At 52.8% G+C, this 6000-nt stretch overlaps 1 protein-coding gene across 2 annotated transcripts in view; it reads right to left on the minus strand.

The window, feature by feature from the left end:
- The window catches only part of CSF2RB (colony stimulating factor 2 receptor subunit beta), a 125541-nt gene extending 119982 nt beyond the window's left edge, over positions 1-5559 (minus strand). For both annotated transcript variants that reach the window (XM_088456878.1, XM_088456877.1), the window contains exon 1: positions 5473-5559. The gene's annotated coding sequence lies outside the window, so the exon portion shown is untranslated. The remainder of the gene's footprint in view (positions 1-5472) is intronic.
- Positions 5560-6000: the final 441 nt, after the last annotated feature.

Below are 6000 nucleotides of genomic sequence, written 5' to 3' on the forward strand. Positions count from 1 at the left end.
AGCTGCAAATATCCCGGTGCTCAATACAAAGATTGTTTAAATGTAATCAGTGCCAGCTGCAAGTAATAAAGGTTTGGTCAGAAACCTAGAGACAAAGGTCTCCACAAAAACAGAAGAAGAAAGTATAGAATTATTTACTGCGCTATACACTGTTGGATTCTCAAATTGAAAACTCTAAATATGGTTTGCCATGGGAACGCCTACCGTCTGAAGCCGGCCCCACTGACATCACTAGTGATGTCAGTTGGAGTGATTTTGCCTCTGATAGAGCCAAAATCACTCCAGGGCTTGTGGCAAGGAGACCATACCGCAACTCCGTCGCAAGTCCGATGGTCGCGATGGTCAAGACCATCGCGACCATCTTTTTGGCCGCTCGCATATGCTGTGGGTGGTCACCCACAGCTATGCGAGCGGCCAGGAGGCCGCTCCATTTTCATGGAGGAGGGCCCTGATTCAGAGCGAGCGCTCTGGTCAGAGCGTTCAGCTCTGAACCAGGCCCCCAGTCCACAATTGACAAGGGGGGCACCCTGTTTGGGTGAGCAGTTAGTAGCCACCAGGCTAGAGACAGACGGAGCTCTGGGGAAAGCACAATTGTCTGTGTTTTTAACCGATTGGGCAACCCATTCTATCTGTTGAGGATTAGCTGCTGCAGAGGTCTGGAGTGGAACTGGGCATATTCCACCATGTCGAACATCAACACCATGGAGCCCAGTAACCGCATTGCTGAGTGCACAGACACTTGTCAGCTGCGAAGGCAACTTCTGTAATGCAGAGATATAGGACCTTATTCAGAGGCGGCCGTACGGTCTACGACCGCACGGCCACCTCAATGTTTTGCCAGTGCGCATGCGCACGAGGGAGCCGGCTCCCTCGTGCGCATGCGTGAGACCCGCTACGACCAACAGCACCAGTCGTAGCGGGTCTCTTTCTAAAGGGGGCGAGCTGTCGATGTTGATTGACAGCTCGCCCCGTTTGGAAGGCGGGTCGGGGGGTGGCAGCCCAAATGGAGGCGTACCCATGGGAACGCCTGCCATTTGGGGGAGGCCCCACTAACATCACTAGTGATGTCAGTGGAGAGCTTCCGGCTCTGACAGAGCCAGAAGCTCTCTGGGGCTTACGACAAGTGAGACCCTACCCTAGGGTCTCGTCGTAAGCCCCGATGGTCGCGATAGTCTCTGACCATTGCGACCATCACCCGAGCGGTCGTTAGAGCTGTGGGTGTAAACCCACAGCCTAACGACCGCAACAGAGGCGGGCGGTCAGGATGCAAGTGGCCGCCCAGTTTCTGAGCGACCGCTTGCATCCTCCGACCACCTCTGAATGAGGCCCATTGTCCTTTGTCACAAAGATCCCCTGGTGTTGAAAGGCTAACAGGGCTCCGAAATGGAGCATCCTCAGTGAGGGACCCAGGGAGGACTTCTCTCAGTTTATCAGCTAGCCATAATTGTGCAGCACAGATATTGGTAGGTGCAGATGGCGCTGAAGGATTTCTGGAGACCCTGCTAACAACAGGAGGTGGTCCAGATAGGACAACAGGCGGATCCCCTGCATTTGAAGGTGGGCTGCCATAACCGCCATGAGCTTGGTAAATACTCGAGGTGCAGTGGCCAGAGTAAAGGGCAGTGCCTGAAACAGGAATGGCGGCTTAGCATCGCAAACCTGAGGCATTGCTGTTGCGCCAAGGTAATAGGTATATGAAGGTAGGCTTCATAATTGTCCAGAGACACCATGAAATCCCTAGGTCCCATTGCCAATATAATGGAACGGAGAGTCTGTATCCTGAACCGAAGAACCTCAAAGACTTGTTTAGGCACCTGAGGTTTTGGCCGGTAAAACCCATTGGGTTTGTGTACCAGAAAGAGAATCGAGTAATATACGTTCCCTGTTGGGATAATGGAACAGGCACTATAACTCCAGCCCGGAGCATAGAGTGCAGCTTTTCTGGAGTTCCATGGCCTTGACGGATGGAAGACCTGTAGTGAAAAACCGTCTGGGAGGCCTTCGCCGAAAGGAGAGGACGTACCCCAGAGAGACCACTTCTCTGACCCAAGTGTCCATGGTAGTCAGATACCAGCACTAGGCGAATTGAAGAAGCCGGCCTCCCACTTTGGGGTCCCCCAAGGGGAGGCCTTAGGCTGAAGGCTTATCGTCCCACCTGGGAGTAGGACGTCTTGTGCTCTAAGCCTGCTTTTTTGGCTTGGCAGATTTTCTGGTTGTTGACTGCCGAGGAAAGGACTGCACTTTGGACTTACCCTGGACCCCAGAGGCCCGAAAGGATGAAGCACCAGACCCTGATGGGATCGGAGCCGATGGCAGACACGCAGACTTAGCTGCTGCCAGAGTCGCCACAATGTTGTCCAAATCAGAGCCAAAAAGGACCTGTGCATTAAACGGCAAGCATTCCAAACCCTCTTCGGAATCTGCATCCGCTTTCCAAGAGCGCAACCCTAGGGTGCGGCGAACTGCCACGGCTGGCGAGGAGATTCTGGAAATGGCTGCCTCATTAATATACGTGGCTGAGTCTCTGGGATTGCCTACCAACTTTGCCAGTTCAGGCGACGAGTCAGAGTCCAGAGACAATTACAAATTATCAGCCCAGCGCTCCATGGCTGTGGTCACCTAGCACATGGCCATAGCCAGTTAGGACGCCCCTCCAGCAAGGGAATAACTGGATTTTAGGCATATTTCAACCTAATGATCCATGGCATGCTTGAAGGAGGCATGGAGGGCCTGGTAACGTAGTACTCCCCACTAGGAGTGTGACATGAGAATCCACCTGCAGAGGAGTCTCCCACTTGGGAAAAATAATTAATCGCCAAGGGGTTTTAGTTTTGGCCATGGGGGGGGGTCGCCATCTTCAATAACCAAGACCGCATGGACTGCCCGTATAAGGCTTGGTATATATGTTTTTGACTTAGACTTCTGGTCTGAAAGGTCAAAAAAATTTCACCGTCATCAAATGTCATGACATCTTCATCATGCAGAACATTCTGAGACACTACAGACCGCTTAGCAGACTGCAAAGATGACTCCCCTTGTAACACGACCGATAGGTGCTGTACCGAAATGGCCGTGAACCCACACACGCAGGCTCATGCGAGACCTAGGTGGGCGAGAGCAGGAGACACTGGGGGACACTCAGCTTCCTGGGGAACCCCTATATGGATGAGGACCCAACCGACTGCCGTGATAACCCCTATGGGGCAACGCAGGGACAGGCTTGCCTACCCTCCCGATTTGGCCGGTAGCCTCCCGATTTTCTGGTGCTGCTCTCGGCCCCCTGGAAAGGCAGGCCGACCCTCCCGTCCTCCCCCCTGAAAAGATTAGAAACCCCCGCAGCGGGGGAGCCGGTGACGCGATTCGCACTGAATCGCGTCATCGCGGCCCCGCCCCCTGCTTCACACTGCCGAAAATAACGGCATTGTGAAGAGGGGCGGAGCCACGATGACGCGATCATTCGGCTCCGCCCCTGGCTCCACCCCCAATGTACCACCAACTGGCTGGCCCGCCCCCAGCCCCGCCCCCAATTAACGCCCCCGCCCCCCCACTGTTAGCCGACAATCAGCTCCCTCCCGGAAGGCTGGAGCTGATTGTCGGCAAGTATGCGCAGGGGGTGTGGCCAGCCGACCCAAGCCCAACAAGGCCAGGGTATTCCTGTACAGGAGCAGACACAGTAACTGGGCGTGATATTAGAAAACACGCCCTGCATAAACTCCCAGTGTTACATTACCCTTCGCTATTAGTACATTACAAGTGGTACACTTTAGCAGTAGGGGAAAATCACGTTCACTCTCAGTCATGATGAGTGTAACGGAGTGTATGTGACTTTCCTCACAAATAAATACATTTATAGTGAGGCAATGACGACCCTGCAGCACCACACTGGAAGGGTTTTAGCAGAGGAAAAACAGGGATAGAAAATATGGCTGACAGTCAGAAGTGAAAGTACAGGCAGACAGCCCTAGCATTAAGTCACATACAATGCAGAAATAACTTCCTGCACTACCAGCGCTGAAATCAACTACACAGGCACAGAGCCTGCTAGGAAACAGCGCAGCATACACTGACCTTAACGTTGCTTGAAGGAGAGGTATGCAGGGGGACCCGGACCACACAGCCACCAGCAGCAGCGTCCAGCAGCGCTTGCACATTATTCATAAAATTGCCGCCGAGGAGCAGAGAGGAGGCGGGCACCGGGGGAGGAACGCTGAACACAGACCGCTGTGGAGAGGCACTGTGCAGCGGGGGAGGCGCCGGCTGTAAACAGGGAAGGCGCGCACCCCTGGCATGCATTTAACCCCAGGGACGCCGGACGTTTTCCGCTCAGTCGCGGCCCGCTGTCCCTGGGGCTTGTGGAAGTGCAAGTTAATACCTGCCTCCACTCGCAAGCCAGTCCCCAGGGAGCCCCCTGCCTGGGGACTGAGGACTGTGTCTTCCGGCGGGTACCCTCCGCGGGACCCGCCGCTTACCTGGTCCCCTTAGATTCGGCCACAGTCCGGGTGGTCCGGGGTCACCGCTAGCCGTGACCCCAGACCCCCACCAGCATCCCCGGATCGGTACCGGCGTTCTGGTACCGGCAGGGTGAAGGAGCGACAGCATGGACGTCTGTACAGACTGTCCATGCTGTACTGCTCTAGATGTGCAGCCACAGCTGCTTTTGGAAGTCTTCAGGGGCTGTAACAGCCCCACTCTGCTACATGTGCTCCGACTCCTGGCCGGGCACCAAAAAAACTGATGGCCTTGGCTGGGGGGCGGGGTATAGAGGAGGGACCCCAGTGCATCCTGGGAGACTAAAGTTTTAACTCTGTGGTGCCCGATGCTGCTGCCGCATCGCCTATGCCCCAAGGTATCCTGTGGATACCCTATGGACCCTGCAGTAGAAATAAGGAATATCCTATTAGCATCTCCCTACCTGCACAGACAACATGCAAATGGACATTCTGTACATTCATATTCAGTAGTCAGAGTGCAGTTCGCTGTAGTTAATTCTACAAAAAGTACTAATAAACTAATTAAGCTGTACATTTCAGTGGTACATGGTAAAACAAAATACAACAAAAATATAAAATAAATATAATTGCTGTAACTGTATGCCTGTAATATGCCCCTACAGAGCCCAAATTGTCTATTGTAGAGTGTAGGTGACAGGTGTACTTAAGTCAGTTGTATTGTCACATTTGACACTAGTTAGCCAAGCTTTGAACCAGTGGCGGCTCCAGAGGCGGGGCTGCAGCACAGTCCATAATTCAAATAGGGGAGCCACACCAACTGCCACCACAACTGCTGCCAAACATCGCCAGCCGGGACTCCCTGGCAGTTGGTGTGGCTCCTCTATCTGAATTTTGGACTGCGCTGCAGCTCCACCTCTGGAGCCGCCACTGCTTCGAACATATATTTTCTGATCAGATTCATTAGCAAAATATTTTCTTTTCCCCTGTTTATTCCCTTAGCTTTCCTGTCATATCCAGTTACCTGTTTTCATCTCATGGTTCTGGGATTCTGGATTGTTGCTGCACAGATGTGGCGTCTGTATTGAAAACTGTGTACATCAAGTATGTGTTAGTGTTTGTGTTTTACTCATAGACATGTCTCTGCCTCTTTTCCTGTGTGTTGCAAACTGTTCTAGGAATAGGGAAGTGGTTTTATGTCCTGCTCTCACATATAGATGGAAAGCGAAATATCCACAAAATGGGGACTTCCAAATGGCAATGCCTAGAGCTTCAGATATTGTTTCTCTACAAAATGCTGTATGTTCAGGCTTTGATTAATTAAAGCTAGGTACACACTGCCAGATATATTGGCTGATCAATTGATTGGCCAATATATCTGGTGCCCGTCGGCTGTGCGTTGGCTGTGCTGTACAGTCGATGGACAGATATATCTGCAGATATATCTGTCCATCGGCAAGTGTGTACGTGTCCGATCGCCCATACACATGTGGCAGAGGTCGCGGGGAGGGGACGGGACATGCAGCCAGAAGCAGATGATGGTCGTTCAGTG

Source organism: Taudactylus pleione, unplaced genomic scaffold (assembly GCF_031769625.1).
Source record: "Taudactylus pleione unplaced genomic scaffold, aTauple2 ptg000726l, whole genome shotgun sequence".
Classification (NCBI taxonomy): domain Eukaryota; kingdom Metazoa; phylum Chordata; class Amphibia; order Anura; family Myobatrachidae; genus Taudactylus; species Taudactylus pleione.